Consider the following 24,712-nt stretch of genomic DNA (forward strand, 5'->3'; position numbering starts at 1 on the left):
GTGGTCAAGGGACTCAAAGTCCAGGTGTAGCATTTGTTGGTGTTTTTCCACATCGATGCACAAGTAAGCTATGATCATCAAGAGCTGAGGGTGAGAAGAAAACTGTAAGCCAGATGCCAGTATTCAATGACTAAAGAGGACATGAGGTTTCTCAGTAAATGATAGCAGTGAGAGGATTAACGAACAGATGATTTTGGCAAAAGACAGGAATTTCAAAGGAGCAAAAACTTCAGGGAAAAAAAAAAGGATGGAGGAATAATGGGATGGAAAAGGCAAAAAGAACAAAGTTGACGTTCCAGACCCTGAGGCTTGAGAGAATATAAGTGAAGTAAGGCAAGGAGTGGAAAAACCACTCAGAAAACAGATTGAGAATTACAGAGGGGTTTGATTTTTATGAAAAAAGCAGTTCCAGAGTTATAGCAAAAGTAGAGAGGAGTCACAGATGAGACAGGGATAAAAAAGGAGGACACACAGCACTGATGATGATGGTGATGATGGTGATGATGATGGTGGTGGTGGTGTGTGTAGGTAGGGAGGACATCATAAGACAAGGAAAAGAGGCATGGTGGATTTTGGCCTCTGTCAAAAGAATAGGGGGAAAAAACCCTAAAGCACAGAATGTCTCAATCCAGGCTAGCCAGGACTAATTCTCACTTCTTACACATTCAGTACATTGAAAAACTGTAATTTTGACTTAAAAAAAAAAAAACTAAAATTAAAATGACAAAGGTGGTCTTAAAAGTACAAAAATCACAATATGATCCTATAATATTTCTGGGGATACAATAAATATATATTCTTTTCATTTCTAGTGATTATCTGTAAGACATCAAACACAAGATGCAGTATTTCAAAAATTCAATTAAATGAAAGTCTTTTTTTTTTCTCAGAGTAAAATAAGTCTAGTATTATAGATCTGAATATCACCCATTAAAGCAGTAGTTCTGAAATCTTTTTATTTAGGTCACACACACCTCCCTTTGAAAAAGCTCACAAAAACAATGGGACACGCTTGCCAGAAAAATGTACCAAACACATAAAATTTTGCATGCTATTTCAAGGGGTTCAATAATTCCAACTCTAGAACCCTCCCTTTGAGAGATAAACTTGACTTGGACTATTTTGGAAATATGTTAATTTCAATTTTGTGTTATCCACAAAGAAAAAAGATACATGCAGTAAATTTTCCACTGAGCTGTTGTCAACAGCAATGTGATACACTTCCACTTATCCAACCACATTACAAAGTTCCTCTCATAATCACCATCACACTGATGCCAGGCAAAATCTACAAATAGGTCAGAAGTGAACTAATAACTAAAATAACCAGTCACGGATCACTAAGAGATACATATGAGTATTTGAATCCTCCATCACATAAAAATATGAAATGTTTACTGTGTTCTCCAATCTTCCCCAACCAACTAGAAATTCATTCACTGCATAATAACCTCAAAAAACTGAGCATTAAATTTTCAGGAAGCCCCCAAAAATGTCAGTATGGAATGAATACTTGCAGAGAAAAAAGGGGGAGATTCTGGTTCCTGCTCTGCCACTAGTTAGCTACTACTCCCTTACACCTTAAGCAGTTCCCTTAATTTCGCTAGCTTCAGTTTTCTCATCTACAGATCTTCCTCAACCTACAGTGGGGTCAAGTCCCAATAAAGCCATCATAAGCTGAAAGTATCATAAGCTGAAAATGCATTTAATACACCTAACCTACAGAACTTCACAGCTTAGCCTAGCCTACTTTAAATACGCTCAGAACATTTACACTGGCCTACAGTTGGGAAAACTCATCTAATGCAAAGCCTGCTTTTTAGTAAAGTGTTGAATACTGTACTGAAAGTGAAAAACAGAATGGCTGTGTGGGTACAGAATGGCTGTAAGCATATTGGCTGTTGACCCCCGTGATCAGGTGACTGATTGGAAGCTGCAGCTCACAGCCACTGCCCAGCATCATGAGGGAAGATCGCATCACATTAAAATCTGCGTAAAGATCAAAATTCAAAAATTCAAGGTACGGTTGCTACTGAATGCGTATGACGCCAGCACCACTGTAAAGTCAAAACATCTAAGTAGAACCACTGTAAGTGGGGGACCGCCTGTTACAATGAAATAAATAATTTCTAGTCCAGTATATGTCTCTGACTCCCAAACCACTGAAATGATTTTCAAATCAAATAGCCCGTTAGGAGGTAAAAGTAAAATGTGCCATTCCAAAGGAAAATAATCAATGTCCTCCCTCAAGTCATGTAAAACCCAATCACAAAAAGATATGCATTCTGAAGATTCACATATTAGTGACTAGTGTTCAGTCTGTAGGAGGACGGAGAGAATCGATCATCATTTTGATTTTTCATTCGGATGGAAAAAAACAGCTTATCCAGTTGATCAAGCCTAACCTGCTTATTTTATAGATCAAAAAATGACACAAGGAAATAAAGTGACTTCACAGTAAGTGGCAAGACCCGCACTTAATCATCTCACCCTACCTGTCCAATTCATCATTCTCATACTCCAGTTATCTCTAAAGCAAAGCCTTCTTTTGTCCCTGTAGTTATTCCTTGATGGGCTGCTTCCTCCAGGGCTCCACTGCTTCCTTTCCAGACTGAGATCTAAAGAGCAGTGTCTAAGTTTTCTCTTAAATACAAAATTATCTAGGCCCCTTGTCCTGAAGATCTTTTTCAATGTGTATGCCTTTGTAAAGGATACAAAGCTCAATTTCCCCAGCACCACACAACTGTCATACTCTTCCTGAATTTACTGAAAACGTAAGCTTGCATATCCACAAGATCCACCTGCCTCTGATTTACTCCTTTGGTCTTAAAGCACACTCAATATTAGACGACCAGCTCTTGGGAGGGTAGAAACTGTCTTATACATATGTTCACATAGTCCACAGCACATAACAACAGTGTTCTGCCCACAACAAACATTTAATAGAGTTTATTGATTAACCCCTAAGAGTTTACATTTTGAAGACATGAAATGATCTCTATTGCTTTTGCAAGTTATCTTCGATCTCTTCTTTGGACAATAACCTCAGTTTACTCTCTACTACTTGCACTTAATACCAGCCACTTCCTAATGTTTAGAGATCTGCATTCTAGAAAGCCAATCTGGCCCTGCTATGGGCACTCTCGCATGCTCTCCTGTTAGGTGCTTACATGCTCTTTTGCCTTCATAACAACCATGCAGAGTAGGTATAATTCTACCTACTTTACTTTAAGAAAACTGAGGTCCATATCAGTTGATCTGACAAAGGCTATACAACCTTGGCCTGTGATATAACTGGGTTTAAAAAAAAAAGATATGAGGGCGCCTGGGTGGCTCAGTTGGTTAAGCAACTGCCTTCGGCTCAGGTCATGATCCTGGAGTCCCGGGATCGAGTCCCGCATCGGGCTCCCTGCTCGGCGGGGAGTCTGCTTCTCCCTCTGCCCTCTTCCCTCTCCTGCTCTCTGTCTCATTCTCTCTCTCTCAAATAAATAAATAAAACCTTTAAAAAAAAAAAATAACCACGGGGCGCCTGGGTGGCTCAGTCGGTTAAGCGTCTGCCTTCGGCTCAGGTCATGATCCTGGAGTCCCTGGATCGAGTCCCGCATCGGGCTCCCTGCTCGGCAGGGAGTCTGCTTCTCCCTCTGACCCTCCTCCCTCTCATGCTCTATCTCATTCTCTCTCTCAAATAAATAAATAAAATCTTTAAAAAAAATTAAAAATTTAAAAAAATTAAAAAAGATATGAATCGCACTGTGGCTATTCACAAAGGGCTTATACACTACCCTGAGAGTTAATTATAAAAGTGGTAGAGATGAGTTAAAGAAACAATAAGCAAGAGAATTCAAAGTATGCACCTAATTAGGAAAGTCTCAACAAATGAAATCTGACATGACCCTGAAAAAGAAAGAGGAGGCAAAACTAATTTGAGAAAAAGCCTATTTAAGGGTCAACCAGGTAAAAAAATCTGAAAAAGATTGGGCTTTGTCATAAACCAACAGTAACACAAAAGTGTACTTTACCTTTAGATTGAGCCCAGGTTTTTGGTTCTTTTGTTTTTTGGGTTTTTTTGTTGTTTTTTTTTTAAATTTGCTTAAGTGTCATGCAAGTTTCAAGAGTACATAACAAAAACAACAACAAAAAGAATGATCCAGTAGTACAAAATCCAAAGGGACTATTTTGGGAAGAAACAAGCCAAGTTGATGCTGAAGTTCATCTGGAAGAGTAAATGTGAGAGAATGACCAATAAAATTTTTAAATTAAGAATAATAATAGGGGACTTGAACTACCAGATATCAAGACCTTCTCCTATAAAGCTGGAGTAAATTAAAATGGGGCGTAAGAATAGCTTGATGAATGAGAATAGAGCATCTGCAAATGTACCAACAGGAATATATTTATATTTTTTATACATAAGAATAGCATTTGAGTATATAGAAAAATATGTAAGAATATATGGAGTGTTACAAATAGAAATTCAGAATATGCAAAGTGGTATTTCAAATCAGTGGGAAAAAGATGGGTTATTCCATGTTGTTGGGAATATTGGCCATTCATTTGAAAGAAATGTTCTATCATATGTCTATGGTGTATCATATATAAATTCTTTGTTGATCAAAGATATGAATATAAAGAAGAAAAATATAAAAACGTATTTATAGGGGTGCCTAGGTGGCTCAGTCAGTTAAGCGTCTATCTTCAGGTCAGGTCATGATCCCATGGTCCTGAGATAGAGCCCCACAACCACAACAGGCTCCCTGCTCAGCAGGAAGCCTGTTTCTCCCTTCCTCTCTGCCCCTCCCCCCTGCTTGTGGCGCTCTCTCTCTCTCTCTCCCCCTCTCAAATAAAATCTTTTAAAAATGCATTTCCTTTAAAAATATGTATTTATAGGGGCGCCTGGGTGGCTCACTTGGTTGAGTGACTGCCTTCGGCTCAGGTCATGATCCTGGAGTCCCAGGATCGAGTCCCGCATCGGGCTCCCTGCTCAGCAGAGAGTCTGCTTCTCCCTCTGACCCTCCTACCTCTCATGCTCTCTGTCTCTCATTCTCTCTCTCGCAAATAAATAAAATCTTAAAAAAAAAAAAATTTAAAAAAAATATGTATTTATAACAGTTAAGTAAGACTAACAAGTTTTATATAAAAATTTTAAAATTTCTCCATGATTAAAGATACCACAAGGAAACAAAGTATGTAGGGAAATATATACAAGGGGTTAAGATATATAGTAAAAGAGCTCCTACAAACCAACAAGAGAATACAACTCAGAAAGAAAAAAGTGAACAATAAAAGAACCAGGTCAAGATACACAAGTCAAAGAAAGGTATAGCAGAGGAAAGGGGAGACACGAATGGGAGGGGGACTGAGGGAGAGGACTAAAAAGAGGAGGTAGTGGAAGAGGGAGCACAGAGGGGGAGAGAGGACAGAAGAAAAAGTAGAAATATTTCTACTTTTTTATTAGCATCTAGAGTTGCCAAGGGAAAGAGGAAGAAGAGTGCTATCTGACCCTGTTGGCAAGAGCACAGCCTGGTGTACTTTTGGCAGAGAAAAGTGTGATAAAATAAAAAATTTTACTATGTACATTATACTTCTGGCAGTGTGTTCTACAGAAATACTAACAGGACTGTGCAACAGTGTATGAACAAGATTGTTTACTGTGGTGCTGTCTGTAATGGCAAAAAAAGGTGGGTGTACATCAATAAGGGAGTGGTTAAACAAATTACAGTGCATCTAAACAATTCAGATATAAAAGTGTAAACCTATACTCATGAAAAGGAAACCATGACACATTGTGGAAAAAGTAACTGCAATACTAAATAGCAAAGATGCTATATCACTATATTCTTGGCATTAAAAAGTCCACAAGAATGGAAGTGAACTTTTAAAAGTGATTATGTCTAGAGAGTGATATTAAAAAGGAAATAACTTTCATTTCTAAAATTTATATACTTCTGTGATACAACTATATTATTTTATAATTAAAAATGTTTAAGGGAGGGGGCACCTGGGTGGCTCAGTCCCTTAAGCATCTAATTTCAGCTCAGGTCACAATCTCAGAGTCCCAGGATCCAGCCTGCGTAGGGCTCCATACTCAGCAGGGAGTCTGCTGCCCCACCCCCAGTTTGTGTGCTCTCTCTAATAAATAAAATTTTTTTAAAAATGTTGAAATGAAAAGCATACAAATTAAAACAAATACTTCAAAACACTAAAAACTTCCTTCTACAGTATTCTTCAGAGATGCTCTTGATTTTTCTTAAAAGTTAATAAAGTAAAATCCTCCCTGACAGTAACACGTAGAATCAGCATACCACAACCCAAGCCCTTTCCATCAATGATCCTGAAGGCCACACTACTGAAAAGTCTGTGTTTGGAAACAAAAGTGCAAAGTTCATCCAGTCAGCCATTCAATGGCAACTATATATTCAGAATGCGCTACCAAGCTGAAAGAAATGCTCTCAACAGTTTTGCCTTTTGTGTTAGGCAAACCCCTTGTTTCCACTCTGAAGCTCCTTGACTGAAGCTCCCGCAAATTTTGTATTTCTCTATTTCTCCAACCTAAATATTTGATACTTTGTATATCATTTATACCTGTTTGCTGGTGGCTGAACTGAACAAACAGAATCATTTCCTGGCAGCTCTTTCTATGCTCTGACAAATTTCTAAAGGAGGAAGGGTGAAAACTAAAAGGGGATTATCAATGTAACTTCTCTGAAAGGTATCATGGTAAAAATCTACCCCGCATGCCTCAGGTGCTCTAGAGCAGAACTTCCCAGCCGTGGTACTCCCGATAGTTGGGGCAGGAAATTTCTCTGCTGGGAGAGCTGACGCCCCCGCCACAGGATGTTTAGCAGCATTCCCAAAGTGTCTACAGACATAGCCAAGTGTCCCCTTGTGGTCCAAAATCATCCCCCGTTGAGTACTGCTCTAGTTATTAGAAAAAGCATTAAATACATATTTTATACTCTATAAGCACCATCTCAAATGCATAGATCATCTCCTAACTCATCCTCTTGCCCAGAAAATGATCAACTGCTTTATCCTGTCCAATCAAGCTTGAAACCCCACAGTTGATTTCTATTCCCCCTTTTCTCAAAACCTCCATATACAATTAATACTAACTCTATTTACTTTTTCCTCATCAACATTTCTCAAATTTCTCCTTTTCTTTCCTTTGCCATCTACGTAGGTCAGGCCCTTAGGATCTCATGGCCGATTTACCTTTCAAGACTCATCTCTTCCCTACTACTCCCGTAAGCGGACTCGAATTTTCTGGCACAAATACACTCTTGTTTTCTCACATCCATGGCCATGGCCCAAGCTATTTCCATGTTCATGCAAATGCCATTATTTTCATGAAAATTATTAATACAAGGAAGCCAAGGCTTCTTGATAATGCAGGAATCACAGAAGCCAACTTTAGCACTGATGATCAAAGACTCTCAGATTCATCCTACAAAGATTTACTGACAGCCTATGAGGTAGAAACACCGGTGTCCTCTGTGTTAACTGGCAACAGAATAAAGTACCTGTAGATACATTTGCACACTTTCATGTTCCCACAGGAGAACCCCCATAACCACTCCATGTCAAAATCCTCCAATTTACCATTCAGAGTTTGGTAAAGTAGGTAAGACATGGACTCTGCTGCAAGACAGCCTAGGTGCAATCCAGGCTCTGCTACTAACAATGTGATTTCCAGTGAGGAGTTTAACTTCTGTGCCTAGGTTCCTTACCTACAAAATAACAATAATAGAATCTACCTGATAGATAGATGTTACGAGATTTAAATAAGTCAATACACGTAAAGTGCTTAGAGCAACGCCTGACATATATTAAGTATTCAGTGCTGCAGAGTAATGCCAGAAAGCAGCATAGTCTGTGAGTCTCTGATATCACCAAAATATCAACTTCCTTTTCCTCATTTGATACCAGGGAATCCACAGACACTATTACTCTGGCAATCACAAATTAATTAATGATGGGGAGAAGAAATATGCCAACTGTGTGACACTGTGCTAGGTACTAGGATAAACAGATGACATAATAATAATGACCTAATTCCTGTCCTCAAGAAACAGAAGTCTACTAGAGGTAACACACATATTACCACGTGAACTGCGACAATGCAGGCACAATGAGTGTACAGGAAAGGTGCTGAACCACCCACACTGAAAGAATTAGGCAAGGTTTCCTTTAAAACATTCCTAATGAATCTTGGAGGACAAAATAAGGAAAAGGGGATTGGGAAATAAGACACAATGCCTGAAACATATATGACTGCTGGCAGATCAGCATGGCTGGGACATAGGGAAAGAGGTTAAGTGGGTAAGACGTAAGAAAAGCAGGAAACACATTTAGGGCCACGTATAACATTTAGGAATTTAACTTGACTTTGAAATATAAGAAGACCCACTAACAGAATTAAAGTATTGGAGTAAAATATCAGAGCTTTTAAAAAACCTACTCTGACCACAGCATGGAAAATGGATTGTGAAGTCAAGACTGGAGAGAGAACAGAAGACTTGTACCAATACGTGTAAGAAATTTTATGCACTGACCAAACAGAATGATGGAGACAACGAAAGGGATATCCAAACTATTACAGGGTAAAATCAGAACTACTTGATGCCTGGATGTATGTAGGCAGGTGAGACAAGTAACAGTTCCCAAATTTTCCAGCAAGGAAGAAAGAGCAGATGGTTATGTCATTACCAAACAGAAAACGCATTCCCGAGAACTAAGAGAAATCTGCTATCAGGGTCTTGCTTCTCTTGATTGGTCCTTTCATCAAGTCAAAATTACAACAGTCCATAGAGAAACTGCTTCCTCCTAAATAGACGGGGATTGCCACCAAATTATTTTTTTAAACACCGCTTAGATACTATCTCGAGTCTTTAGAGTTTTGCAAGTTAAATTATAACATGTTCTTGGCACTGGTGACACAAAGATGAGTAACGGTCTCTGTTTTCAGGTAACTTTCATTCTAAATGTGATGAACATGTAGACAGACAAGACTGAAAGAAAATACAAACAAAGAAATTAAAGAGAATTTTGCAGGAGACAAGTGCTATGACTACAGTTGAGCAAGTACCATAGCACAGGGAGTGAGTAAGAGGAAACAGGCAGGAGAAGAAAATACATCCATACATCGTGATGATGAATTAAATGTCAGGGAGGCAAAAAATCGAGATCTTAATCCCAAGGACTCTAAATTAGATATGAATATAGAACACATTGTGTCTGAGATTCTTTCAAGGCAAAGAGAAATTGGGTAGAAACCTGGATAAACACAGGAAGCAAGTTACAACCTGGGAACTGATGAGGTAGCTTACAGAAAGGGAAGGCTGAAAAGGCAGGCAGGCAGGCAATGGAGGAACTCAGACTAATAATAAAGGGGTAGGCAGAAAATAAGCATTCGCATTTCTTGTAGAATCCTTACATGGAATCTAGATTCATGGAGTCAGGTAATTTTGTGGGCTGTATTTTTAGAAGTCATGTGGTCTAGTCCCTCATTTTACAAATGAAAAATTTAAGTAGATTTCTAAAGATCACATGCCTATATTAATGGAAATTTTGCTTCTTTTCTCTGGGCTGCTTCCAAGGCACGTTCCCCTTTCCCCTGTTTCTGGATGCACCTCCTCCAAACTTCATGAGCTTGATTTTCCCAAGATTATTGAACCAGGTTTATTCTGAAGTTAAATGTATACAGAAACTGCTCAGTCAAGTGTCTCTATAAACTGTTAATGCTTTGTCAAGATCATGATTTTGTGATTTTAGTGAGGTTAATCATTAGTATCTTCTCAAATGCTTCAGATAAGTTGTTGAAATCAGTAATTCTGATTTCCTTTAATGTATGCATTTCAAAATCCCCAAAGAATCTATTTGGTTAGAGCCTAGTAGTTAAATCATTCTCTGCTTACCAAAGAAGTTTCTGTTTGATACAATTTTAAATTCCAATGGGAAACTGGAAGGGTAGGCTAGTCTTCCCCTAATAACAAACACATGCATACTAACTCCTTAACCTTTTGCTCATGCTGATTTTAGGAGGGGAAAGTGACATTTAGGCTCTGAAGCATACCTCATGGCATAAGGCTATCAATTTTAGGTCATACATGATACTCCCAAATTCTTACCAATGATAACTCCAGACCAAAATGATATGACTTGAAGTCAAAAACCTTTATTGTATATCCTCATACAGCATATGCTGTTTTCTGACTATACTGTAAAATATCAATATAAAGTATGTGCCTTACCTCTCCAACTAACCTATGAGCTCCAGAAGGGACTTTTTGATGTTTTCCACAACATCCAGTCCAGTGCCTGGTACATACATACTAGGCACTCAAATATTTAATAAGATTACATAATTTTATAGATGGAAAAAAGTAACATATTCTCTAAGCCAGTGATTCTCAGCTTGGGAGGAGAAGGTGGATGGAAAGAACAAGACCATCCTTGCCCCTCTTCCTTTGAAAATCCTTGTCAGGGCGCCTGGGTGGCTCAGTTGGTTAAGCGACTGCCTTCGGCTCAGGTCATTGTCCTGGAGTCCCTGGATTGAGTCCCGCATCTGGCTCCCTGCTCGGCAGGGAGTCTGCTTCTCCCTCTGACCCTCCCCCCTCTCATGTGCTCGCTCTCTCTCATTCTCTCTCAAATAAATAAATAAAAGCTTTAAAAAAAAAAGAAAGAAAACCCTTGTCACTGGAAGATACTGATGCTGACAAAGTGTTGTATCTCTCAGATGTCCTGAGACAGAAAAATAACTGAGAATAAGAAAAAAAAAAAGACGACAGCAGGAGGGGAAGAATGAAGGGGGGTAAATCGGAGGGGGAGACGAACCATGAGACGATGGACTCTGAAAAACAAACTGAGGGTTCTAGAGGGAAAGGGGGTGGGAGGATGGTTAGCCTGGTGATGGGTATTAAAGAGGGCACATTCTGCATGGAGCACTGGGTGTTATGCACAAACACTGAATCATGGAACACTACATCAAAAACTAATGATGTAATGTATGGTGATTAACATAACAATAAAAAATTTAAAAAATAAATAAGTAAGCAGTTTAAAAAAAATTTTATCTGGTATAAAAATAATTTTATAAATGAAGAAGTGAGGTGCGTTAAGTTAAACAATTTGACCAACCCAGATTAACATTCTTTGCAAATTATAACCACCTACCTCTTGTTGACTGGTTTCAGGTTCATAACTAAAAAGATGTTTGGAGATCTGCCTCAAGTCAGGAAATTAGTTCAGATGACCTTGGTTCCTGCCCTCATAATCTTATTTTTAAAAATAACTAGTTAGCCTATTCAGTGAGAATCTCTCCCGCATATATATATAATTCATCTCTAAATAATATCAACTGTAAAAGTTTTTAACATTTTAATACTATCAGGCACATCAAATAGGGTACTAGTTAATGAAAACTGTTATCTAGGAAATAATACTCTTAAACCCAATTAAAAATAACCAAGGTGTGTTTGGTTTTTCCCCATGAAAAATCCGTAACTAAACATGAGAAATATTACAAGGGACATGTTCAAAATGTAGGCTTGTTTACCTGATAGCATTAATTTCAAATCTGAATAGTACCTATAAAGATGTAAAAACTCTATTTTTTGTTTTAAATTAAAAATGCTTTTCACGATTTTTTAATCAATGTTTTTCAAGTATTCTCTGAATCAAACTGGGATATAAAAATTGATTCTACATTTAAAAATGTGTGCACAGACAGGGGCACCTGGATGGCTCAGTCGTTAAGTGTCTGCCTTCAGCTCAGGTCATGATCCCAGGGGCATCGGCTCCCTGCTCAGCGGGAAGCCTGCTTCTCCCTCTCCCACTTCCCCTGCTTGTGGTTCCCTCTCTTGCTGTCTCTCTCTCTCTCTCTCTCTGTCAAATAAATAAATAAATAAATAATCTTTAAAAAAAAAAATGTGTGCACAGACAGATATAAAATGTAAAGAAGGAAAATATCGGATACAAAATTGTGTGTATAATAATTGTATACAAAAACCTTAATAAGATAAAGAATAAATATGCATAGGAAAAAATTGAAAAAAAATATGGCAAAACACAAAAGTATTGTCTTTGGGTAAGAAAATCATGAGTGACTTCTCCCCTTTTTCTAATTAAGGATATACTACTTTGATATTGAGAAAAATAGGAGGTGAATAGGTGATTTGAAAGATTTCAAAAGGAGAAATTCCTTGTATTTAGAAGGTTAAGATAGAAACATTCAAAATAAATCTATAACAGACTCCTAATGTAAGAAAAATTTACAATTTAAAGTCATTCGGATCAAAACACCTTGAGTTTAAAAAACATTTAAGATTACTCAGAAAGAAAAGGGTGTTGGGGCGGGGGGGGAGTTCCAGGTAAGTATACTTTTTGCTATCAGTCATTATTGTCCCAAAAAATGTTTCAAACACACCAGTACATATACGTACACTCACACACGAAAATAAGATTTTTCAAAAATTTCAAAGAAACCAGTGTCAAATTTTCAATGAAAAACTACTTCAGATGAAATCATTTCAGTGAATCTGACTACATACTTAAATTCTAGTTACCAGATGTACATTCAAAAAGTACATTAACTAGGTTACAGAGAATAAACCACTTCCTTCAATATTACAGCTGCACTGACTGTGATTTATTCAGTATGAATTATTTTTTCACTTTAAAATAGCTTTTATATAGCAAAATTTGCCTCATCAAATCCACCATGCACCACCACCTGCTATCACATGGAAGAAAAAGTTTTACCCCAAAATATTCATTGGGATCAGATTTCAACATAAATATTGCTGAGCCAGCAATCTTTAAAAATTAAAAAACTTTAGATGAATAGATTTCAACCTGTATATTACTTTAGATTATATACCTTCAAGTAGCATCCATAAAATTTAAAATCTAATATATGTAATGAATTTAAATTATGGAATTTATGGAATTAATCATTCCATAGCAATAAAATTCTTGCTACTTCAAGATTAAGGAATAAAGACAATACTACATTACTAATAATTTTCCTTTTAACAAAGCCATTTACATTTTGTTAATATTGCTGTGATAAAAATTTTGTTAGACCAGAATTTGGAACAAAGCCTTTTTATTTAATAGAATAAAATTGTATATTTCAAAAAATATATCAATATCCCTAACCATTCTTTCCTAGACCTCTCACTTATTCTAAACTCTCCCTGAGAAACCTCATCTATATTCCTATCCCTGGGATTATCTACCCTTGAGATTCTCCCTAACAAATCTTAATACTTCGAAGTACATCTTAAATTTAGGCATGAATGTATATTTGAGAAACACTTCTTCAACAATGCAGAATAACTAAATTTAATGAGTTCCTACTATGTGCCAAGACATGCTATAACAGCTTAATATATGACTTCATTTAACATCATAACTACCCTAAAAAATAAGAACTATTATTATCCTAATTTTGCAAATGAGAAATTTATGACATACAAAGTTAAGTAATTTGCTGAAGGCATACAGCTAATAAGTGGTTCAAATGGAATATAAATCCAAGCAATCTACACAAGTACCTGTGCTCTTCTCCAAATTACTGTGGAAACTAAGAGTGACAATCAACTTTCAGTCATAAAATCAGAAAAACACTAAACATTTGGACAGAGGAAAAGGCACAGAGGAAAAGTCTCATAGTACAGATATGAGCTGAAATAAGGAAAAAAAGTTTACAAGAACCTTGTTGAAAACTTCAAGAAAGAGGTCCAACTTAAAAAGAGATGATAAGTAAAAATTAAACAGTATTAATCAAATTTAAAAGGCATTAAATTTCATTAATATTCTTATTATCTAGGTGTTGTTCACACTGTTTTATTTTAATGACTGTAAAATACACACATATGCACACATACCCCAGCCTACATAGGTTCAACTTAATCCTTATTTCCACCTAGTCTTCAATTTCTTTCCTAAATTCTACCTTTGGGATCTTCCAAGAACATGGTCTTAAAGACAGGAAGAGGCTACTGCACTGAATAATCCTAAAAAAAATGAAGTTTTAAAAGGATATACAAAAGGTCATATACTAACCGCTGACATCATCATGAATTCATATGTGGGACCAAGAATCATTCCCAAATGATTTAAGAAGACCTGGTAATATCGAACATTACCCATATCCAGAAATAACTCCCTGATAACAAATGTAATGAATTTTAAAGCAATTAGTAAAAGGAAGAAGAAACAGGAAACCAGCACTGTTTTAAGAGACTATTATATGGCAGAAGCTGGATTAAATAAATCACAATATATTTGAAGTAGATAACATTATGGCCATTTTAAACAAAGTCTCAGAAAAATCCAGTCAACCAAAGTCATGCAGATAACAAATGACAGAGCTAGTTTGCAAAACAATACTGATCTAATCTGAGAGCTACTATCCCCTCTTACTATACCACACACTACTGACATAAAAGCTGATGCACTGAAAATCTGGAAGAAAATAAAGTTTGACCCTTCTTTACACACCACACAAAAATAAATTTTAGAAGAATTAGAAGTCAAACATAAAAAAATTCATATAATTCTCTCAAAAGAAAATTTAGAATGTTTATAACCTAGAGTTTTTTGAGGGGGTGATGGTTTAAATCCAAGACTGGAACCTACTAAGTTAAAAAGACAGAGTGACAAAGTTTTTAAGTTTTTCTATAGAAAAAGAGATGATAAAGAAAATAAAGACTGGGAAAATTATTTACAATGCATAGGACTAAAAAAATTTCTCTCTCAGACACTGGCCTTAGCCACATATTTATGGATGTGTCTCCTTAGGCAAGGGAAACAAAAACAAAAATAAACTATTAGGACTACACCAAAGTAACAGTGAAGGAAACCATAAACAAAATGAAAAAGAAACCTACTGAATGGGAGAAGATATTTGCAAATGATGATATCCAATAAGGGGTTAATATCCAAAATATATAAAGAACTCACATAACACCAAAAAACAGTCTGATTAAAAAACAGGCAGAAGACCTGAATAGACATTTTTCCAAAGAAGACATGCAAATGGCCAACAGACACATGAAAAGATGCTCAACATCACTCATGATTAGGGAAATGCAAATCAAAACCACAACGAAGCATCACTTCACACCTGTCAGAATGGCTAGTATCCAAAAGATAAGACATATCAAGTGTTGGCAAGGATACGGAGAAAAGGGAACCCTTGTGCACAGGGAATGCAAACTGGTACAACCACTGTGGAGAACAGTATGGAGGCTCCTCAAAAAATTAAAAATAGAAATACCGTATGATACAAAACAAACACATTAATTTGAAAAGATTTATGCACCACAATGTTTACTGCAGCATTATTTACAATAGCCAAGATATAAAAACAACCGAAGTGTTCATCAATCGATGAATGGATAAAGATGTGATACACCACACACACACACACACAGAGGAATATTACTCAACCATAATAAATGAATGAAATCTTGCTATTTGCAACGACATGGGTAGACCTAGAGAAAGTTATGCTAAGTGAACTAAGTCAGAGAAAAGATAAATACCACATGATTTCAACTTATATGTGGAAATCTAAAAAACAAATGAATAAAAAAAACCTCTCAGATACAAAGGTTGCCAGAGGGGAGGTGGGTGGGGAAGAAAGGTGAAGGAAATTAAGAGGTACAAACTTCCAGTTATAAAATAAATAGTCATGGAGATGCAAAGTACAGCATAGGGAATAAAGTCAATAATAATGTCAGATGGTGACAGATGTTGATTACACTTATCATAGCACTGAGTAATGTATAGAATTGTTGAATCATTATGTTGTACACTTGAAACTAATACAACATTGTATGTCAACTATACTTCAGTAATTTTTTCAAAAATTAGTATCTGTAATATAAAGACTTCAAATTAATAAGGAAAAGACAACCTAATTAAAAATGGGCAAAGGATACAATTAGCAATCCACAGAACAAGTTCAAATGGCAAATGAATATATGAACATACTTGACTTCATTAATGATCATAAAAATGCAAAATAAAGGAACAATGAATACATTAACTTCTCACTTGTCAGACTGTCCAAAATCAAGAAAAGTACTAATACCTACTGCTGGAAAAGGGATGAACCATAATAACTTTCATAAAGCAATGGCCATACCTATTTAAAACAAACCATACACCTTTCAATATAGCAATCCCGCTACAGGAGATCTATCTCATAACATCAAAAGCCCTGGTTTGTAAGGATATGTTTGCAGATGTTCTATAAACAGCACTGTTCATAGAAACAAAAATTGGAAATAAAATGAATGTCCTTCAATAAGGCAAATTTTTAATAAACTGTAGCATAGCCACATCATGGAATATCATAAAATCACCAAAAAGAGTAAGTTGGAAATATCCTAGCTGACAATGTATTATAAGGAAAATGAAATTATAGTATTTTAATAAAACATTAATGAAAAATCCCTGTATGTGTGTCTGTTTTTACATATTATGTGAAAATAAAGAAATACATAGAAGAATCTCTATCAGGCTGTTAAAAATGGCTAAGTAGAGAGAAGAGCCAAAGTGGCTTATATGAAAACATCATGAAGGATGAAAAAAAAAAAGCCTAAAAAAGTCAGCAGCTGGAGGGCACTTGTTGTAATGAGCACTGGGTACTATATGCAACTGATGAATCACTGAACTCTACCACTGAAAATAATGATACACTATGTTAACTGATCTTTAAAAAAAAAAGTCAGAAGTCATTTAAGCACCCCAGTGCATTAGACTTTAATATAATCACCTTTTAGCTGCACTCGTTCCTTAGTTGGTAGTGAAAGAGCACTTCATTTCTTTGAACTAAGACAGTCAGCACTTGGTGAGAATTTTCTATGTGCCATACACTGTGCCAACAGCACATCATGGACTATTTTACTTATCACAGAAACTTCTAAGTTGGGCGCCTGGGTGGCTTAGTCGTTAAGCGTCTGCCTTCGGCTCAGGTCATGATCCCAGGGTCCTGGGATCGAGTCCCACATCGGGCTCCCTGCTCAGCAGGAAGCCTCTCGCTCTCCCACTCACCCTGCTTGTGTTCCTGCTCTCGCTCTCTCTCTCTGTCAAATAAATAAATAAAATCTTAAAAAAAAGAAAGAAACTTCTAAGTTAGGTACTGTTTTCTCAAGAATAAGTGGTATTTTATACAATGCCAACCTACATAACAGCGTGCACAATGCAGCACAGATAAAACTTTCAGGAACACATAGGTGACCATCATCACAGCAAGCCTCCCAAAAATGGCATAAGAAAGTCACCATCTTTGACTCTTATCCACTCTATTAATGAAAGAAAGCTTTAATACAAATATATAATCCATCAGTGAAATATAATTATCCTTTATAAAATAGCATTAGAAATGTTATTATGATTAAAAATTAAATGTTAAGTATTAGTACAACCTTTCTAAAGGGTAACTTCATAATATGTAGCAAAAGCATTAAAAATGCCCATACCTTTTTAACCAGCTACTCTATCCACTACTACTCTATAAATATCTTTTATAACAGAATTGAAAAAACACACAAATGTACAAAATGTTTGCTGAAGCACTTTTTGTAATAATAAATTGAAAACTTAAGTTCCTAGAGTAAGTGATGAAATAACAGAATACTATGAAAACCTGAATTTGCTGGCATACAAAAAAAAGTCTATGGATGGTTGCTAGAGGCAGGGGGAGGGGAAAATGAAGAGTACAGAGTTTCAGTTTTGCAAGATGAAAAAGTTCTGGAGACTGGTTTCAAAATACTGTGAATATATTTAACATTACTGAACTGTACACTTAAAAATGGTTAACCTGGTTGCCTCCATGCCTTGACTATTGTGGATAAGGCTGCAATAAACATGGGAGTGCATTAAAAAAATGGTTAATATGGTAAACTTTATGTTATGTGTATTTTACCCTAATTAAAAAAAATTGAACAAATTTTTTAAAAATTGAACAAAAATTTAAAAATTTTAACATATATATAGCACATGATTAAGTTAAAATGTGTTCAAAAAGTGATGTGTGGTCTCATAAAAAAAAAAAACATATTCTCTGCATACAGAAACAGGTACACAAACAATGTGTAAAACAGAGAAGGACATTGGCATTATCATGTACTAGTTTTGTGGCCTAGAGCAAGATGTTTAGTCATTTTTTTTTTTTAAAGATTTTATTTATTTATTTGACAGAGAAAGACACAGCGAGAGAGGGAACACAAACGGGGAGTGGGAGAGGGAGAAGCAGACTCCCCGCCGAGCAGGGAGCCCGATGCGGGACTCGATCCCGGGACTCCAGGATCATGACCTGAGCCGAAGGCAGTCACTTAACCAACTGAGCCACCCAGGCGCCCCGATGTTTAGTCATTTTTGAGCTTCAGATCCTCCAGGTGTAAAACTAGGATAAAAATAATCCCTACATGGGGCACCTGGGTGGCTCAGTCGGTTGAGCGTCTGTCTACCTTCGGCTCAGGTCATGATCCCAGGGTCCTGGGATCCTGCCCTGTGCCAGGCTCCCTGCTCAGTGGAGAGCCTGCTTCTCCCTCCCCCTCTCCCCCCAACCATGTGCTCTCTCTCTCTCAAATAAATAAAATCTAAAAAAAAAAAAAAATACCTACTCGATATGGTTATTGTGAACATTAAAGGAGACAACAGAGATAAAAAGTACAATATTCGGCATATAAGTGTTCATTAATATTGTCTACTGTTATTGCTTAAATGCATCAATATGCTAATAACTCAATTCTGGATAATGGGGGGTCCTGGGATTGAGTCCCACATCTGGCTCCTTCCTCAGTGGGGAGCCTGCTTCTCCCTCTCCCTGCTACTCCACCTGCATGTGCACTCTCTCTCTCTCTGTCAAATAAATAAATACTCTTAAAGAAAAAAAAAGATTTTAAATCAAACAGAATTGGTGCTCAAGAAATGGAAGACCACAAAGTGATTTAAAATTAAGTAAATGAGAAAAAGGCTTCACTTCTTAGGACTGCTCGTTTGCAAGGATTTGAAAAATGGATACCAATTCTCTATACATGAATGCCACGTCTCTTAGTTAAGTCATACTGGCAGAAAAAATACTTGAAAGTAATTTTTGAATACCTCACTGATGATAAAGCTGATTTCCTTAACAAGGGATTTAATTTTATCCTTAAGGTACTTATCAACAAACACCAAACAAGGTTAAATTACTGTAATATAAAACTTTGTTGCAAGTACCACATAACCATGAAAAAAGCACTGGAGTTCAAAAGAACTCAGTTTGAGTTACAATTTGCCTCTCAATACTCATGTGAAATTAAGTCAAATTATTTATTTTATTTAGGCCTCAGTTTCTTCCACCTAACTCACAGATTCTCCTAATGACCAAGAGAATACCAGAACTACTATAAAGCTTCACGGGAAAGTCTGTGACCTAGATCTATGTCTCCAATGGCTACCACATGCTTTTGTGACAAAAATGAATATGAAAATTAAATACTGGCTAAAATGAATTTTGTCTTTTGCTTCCACTCTACTCCTTGTTGAAGTACTTAGCAATGCTTAGTATGTACATACATTAGGCACTCAAAAACATACTAAAAGAATTGCCTAGGAATGACACGTGAAAGTATACACCTGTAATCAGATTATTATTTCTATGGTTTAAAAAAAAAAGTAATTAGGCCTAAGAGAAAACTCCATATTTAGCATTCATGCAGTTCTTATATGGTACTGGCTCTATCAAGAAGATAAGCTGTTTTGAGAGTCTAAAGCAAATTATTTTTAAATTAAGCAATTAGTGTTTAAGTTTTTCCAGTGTAGGTGTACATACAAAGAGAATCTTAAGACCTATCTGAAAACATTCTAAACCAGATGAGTTTCTCAGTGAAATAAACCACTTCCTTTCAAAAGCCCACATAATTTTAAAGCAGAAAGTCAATTAATTCTAAAGTTTTCTGTACAAGTATAAAATTCTTCTAATTGTTTCAATAAAATTACTTAGTGATAAACTAGTGAAAAAGTTTTACAAAGAAAGATATTTTAAAGGGACATCAAAAATACTGTAGTTTAAATTAAATACGCCTATTTTAAACTCCTTACAACAAAGGATTAAAGTAAAATGAAATATGTATTTTTTTTTTTAAAGATTTTATTTATTTATTTGACAGAGAGAGAGACAGCAAGAGAGGGAACACAAGCAGGGAGAGTGGGAGAGGGAGAAGCAGGCTTCCCACCGAGCAGGGAGCCCGATGCGGGGCTCAATCCCAGGACCCTGGGATCATGACCTGAGCTGAAGGCAGACACTTAATGACTGAGCCACCCAGGCGCCCCCGAAATATGTATTTTAAGCACATTACTAAAAGTTCATATAAAGTGTTAACATCTCATACTAATAAGTCTTCTTTGTAATACAGACTTTTCAAATTAAAACTGGGATTTGTTTTCAGGACAAGGATAAAACACTCACAATATGCTCTACCCGAGAAGAAAGAGGAGGCTGCATCTCCTAAAAATCTAATGTCACTTTCTCTTCCATTTAGTCAGGTAATGTTGAAAAGACAAATACAGCACAATAAAGAAGTAGTAAAAAAACGATCCTGTTGCAGGCGCGTTTACAACTCTGCTTTTATCTTTTTTTAATTCTTTGTACCTTCTCTAGTGAACAACCTACCATTAAGACTCAACCATACGAAAATCAGAGTATAGTTAGAAATAATATTTTACAGACATTCAAACAGGAGAATACAGATATACTATACGAAGACTGTTTAATAGAGTATTAATACTATAAAACTAGCAAAGCGATGCTAGAAAATACAACCTCACTATGTAAAATTAGAGTTTATTTTCCCAATGAAGGGAAAACAAGATGAAATTCAAAGGGAAAGGAAAATGAATATAGATTTCTAAACAGTATGGGCAAGCCAATATTACTTAAGACAAACTGTACCAAAAACAGTAGCTCAACTGTAAAGTACACTATTGAAATATATTTATCCAAAGCCTCCAACGCTTTTAAACAATCAGTTCTTTGAATGATTTAATTAATTTAAATGATTACTGCCCACTTTATTTGTAAGGCAATGGAAATATCAATTTTAAGAACTGTAAAAACTGTTAAATTTAAATTACGTACGATTCCTTTACCAGATTTGCAGACCAACTATTTTTCTTAATGCTTACTTTTTTTTAGGCCAACTAGTTCTCTAAAAAAAAAACAAATCGAAAGTTAGAAAAAACCCCAACAGCCATTAAAGAGTTAAACCTCACCTCACACAATAATATCCATTGTGTGAAAAGCTATTTTTCTTCCAAGTTAGGTTGACTAATTATACAATTCTAAAGATAAATATTAAGATTTGTCTGCCAAGAACTTTCCTTTCAAACACTACTATATGTATTTCAATTTGGATGTTTTTGTAACAACAAAAAAAAGAGTCTGTGTTACTCAGTTTTAGAGAGTTTTCTCTCTTGGTAGATTTAAGGTAGCAAGGAAAATACCATCAGAAAACTAAAAGACTGTCCCAGGATTTTACTCCCTAAATATATGCTCTTTTAGCAGTCCACTCATATTAATGTATAACAAATTAGACAATAACCCATTTGAAGGTCATTTATATTTGCTATTGGTGATTTTCCATATCACACATGTTAACAAAATGAACTAAAATGTTATCCGAATTAAGGAGACACATCAACATTTAATGCATTATTCTAGACATCAGAGTTTTAATTCATTACACCATAATAAAAGGCTAATTTTCACACAAGTATTAAGTTCTCATTCCAAAATTCTGAAAGTACAAAAACTTAAAAAATTCTCTAAATGAGAAACAGATTTCCTTCTATGCTGTTCAGTGCTACGTCATGATCAAGTCAAGTTGATATGGATAGTGGAATAATTATACCTAAGCATTTAAATCTTTGATACAATGTCTGCCTTATTCATGAGTCTCTCAAATCAGTCCAGTTTTACAGTTGAAAAGGGAGTGTTTAATTTGATCAAGTGCTTTAAGGAAAAAATATCTAGTTTCTATCCCATTTTTCTCCCAAAACATACACACACACACACACACACACACACACACACACACACACCTACATATGGTTGGGGGGAGGGGTTAGGAGAGAGAAAGAGAACACTAAGGATAAAAGAGAAGAAGATAAAAACACCAGGAGAAAAAGTTGGAAAACAAGCCTGCAGAACTCAGAAATACAGAGGGGGGGGAAAAATACTGGAGAAATAAAGATCAAACTAAAAGCAACAGAATCAGACTAGCTAGCAACATACAACACTAGAAAATGGTACAGCAATGTCTGCAAAGCCCTCCACAAAAGGAAGAGGGACCCAAAACCATTATTTGTCAATCTGTCATGCAAATATAGGCCACATAATCACTTTCATATATTCGAAAATTTGGGAAGTTATTTCACACATGAATATTTTGCAAGGAGGGGAAGGTGATCTGTCAAACCAGATGTCAAAGTCAAATTATACAAATAGAAGTCTAATCATGAGAAATCTATTTTAAAATAACTACGGTTGGTTTGAAATTAAGGAAGCTTTGAATACAGAATAAAATAAAAATGCTATAAATCTTGCCAATAAATAATATGACTAAAAATATAGGACAAAAAGAGAGAGGGGGCAAGTATGAGAAAGTGTAACTTTGCTGAGCTCAACTTTTAAATCCAGGACTCCTTAAATAACTGTTTAAAGTTAATAATTCAGTTAGTAGAAGTTTAAACATATTATAAAAGGTATAAATAAGAACTTAAAATATAAACAAAAATTAAGAGAAACAGAGTGGAGGTGAAGTATAAATTAATTTCTTCATCTTTCATAATGAGATCAACACATACCTTTTAGGGTTAGCAAATTTAAAAAGTTGAAGTATGTTACTATGTTACAAAGATAGTACAAATCTCCAAGTTACCAAAGAGTATATACCACATCAAAATATAGGCCACACATCACAGAAAGCATTCTATCTATCCTATCATTCCCATAAATGAGAAAAACTCCTCTATTACAAGTCTCTGACAAACGCAATTATACACATCTACAGGAGGCACAACTAAACCAAACTGATTCAAAACACTGAAAGCAAAAGTATGAAGAAATAGAACTTAGAGAAAGCAGCAATCATGACATTAAGCAAATTGAATTTAAGTCAAAAAGCATAGAACAAATCATAGAGGAACTTTACATTAATGAAAACTTCGAATCCACAGGAAGATCACGTATCTCTGTCTATCAAAAATAGGGTAAAACCTGTTAGTAGTAAGATGAAATAAAATGCAAGGGTCTTATTATATTTTAACTTACCTCTCTCAGCTTATAACCACCAATTAAGAAAACCGAATTTAAGTAATACTGAACCCTGTAACAATTTTAAAAGCAATTAACAAGGGGCACCTGGGTAGCTCAGTCAGTTAAGCCTGTCTTTGGCTCAGGTCATGATCGCAGGGCCTCGGGATGGAGCCCCACATAGGCTCCCTGCTCAGTGGGGAGTCTGCCCCTCCCTGCCACTCCTGCTCTCTCTCTCTCAAATAAATAAATAAAATCTTTTAAAAAATTAAAAAAAAAAGTAACTAACAAAAAAAAGTAACGGAAATGCATCATATTTTGTATTCTTCAGACAGAATTCATACTCTTGATAAGTGCCTATGAAACCATTCTAAAACTACATTGGGCCTCAAAGAAAAACCTCAATACACTTCAATAAGTAAAGGGCACAGACCACATTCTCTGGTAAAAGTACAATGAAACCGGTAGTCATTACAAAAACAAATAAAAAACTCCCACAACCTGGAAATTTTAAAATTCTTTCAGGTTCTTGGCTTAAAAAGGAAATCAAAATCAAAACTGTGAATTATCCAGAAACAGTAACTCTAAAAGAACCCAGAAAATAACAATGATTCTAAAGGAATCCATGAGCCACAGCAAATGCAGTATCCCTAGGGAAAATATAACTTCAGAGACCTAAGTAAATGAGACCGAATGTGAACAGTGCAGATCTACTACAAGGTAGTGGGGAGGAATAAGGAAAGGGTGGAGCTAGGACTCCAATCTAACAATTTATTTCTTAGAGAGAGATCTGAAACTAAATGATGGGTCCACAAGTGATTGCTACATTATTTTCTGAATTTTTCTGTCTGCAATCTCATAAATTAAAATTAACTTTTAAGGTAAAGAATTAAAAATGCATTTAAGTTAAATGTTCCACTCACAAAGGTAGAAAAAAAAATGGAAAACAAATTTGGTAATAAACAAATAAACTCACAATTTAATGAAAAAAATACCAGTACAGCTAATTATTAATCCAGGAGCCAATCTTCAGGGAATAAAACAATGGTAATTAAAAAAAAAAAAAGACAAAAAAAAAAACAGGTAGAGGGGAAGAGTAAAGTAGAGGGGAGGAATAGCGATTGGGGTGCCTGCCTGTATGCAACTCTTGATTTCGGGGACCTAAGTTTGAGCCCCATGTGGGGTGTAGAGATTACTTAAATAAATAAAACTACCAAAAATAATTAAATAAAATAAGAATGGAGATTTAACTGCATATAAGAATCTAAAAAAAAAAAAATAAGACAATGTTTGCTATAATGCTAAAAAAATATATTTGTCAACCTGGATGAAGATGGTTTTCTAAGAAAAACCAAACATTCAAACTGACCCTAGAATATTGAGAAAGATAAATCCTAT

General features: G+C 35.7%; 1 protein-coding gene across 4 annotated transcripts in view; it reads right to left on the reverse strand.

The window, feature by feature from the left end:
• The window catches only part of HBS1L (HBS1 like translational GTPase), an 86,266-nt gene that overhangs the window by 39,732 nt on the left and 21,822 nt on the right, over positions 1 to 24,712 (reverse strand). The window lies entirely within an intron of this gene.

This window comes from Leptonychotes weddellii, chromosome 8 (genome assembly GCF_054177405.1).
Source record: "Leptonychotes weddellii isolate Sample4059 chromosome 8, ASM5417740v2, whole genome shotgun sequence".
NCBI lineage: Eukaryota > Metazoa > Chordata > Mammalia > Carnivora > Phocidae > Leptonychotes > Leptonychotes weddellii.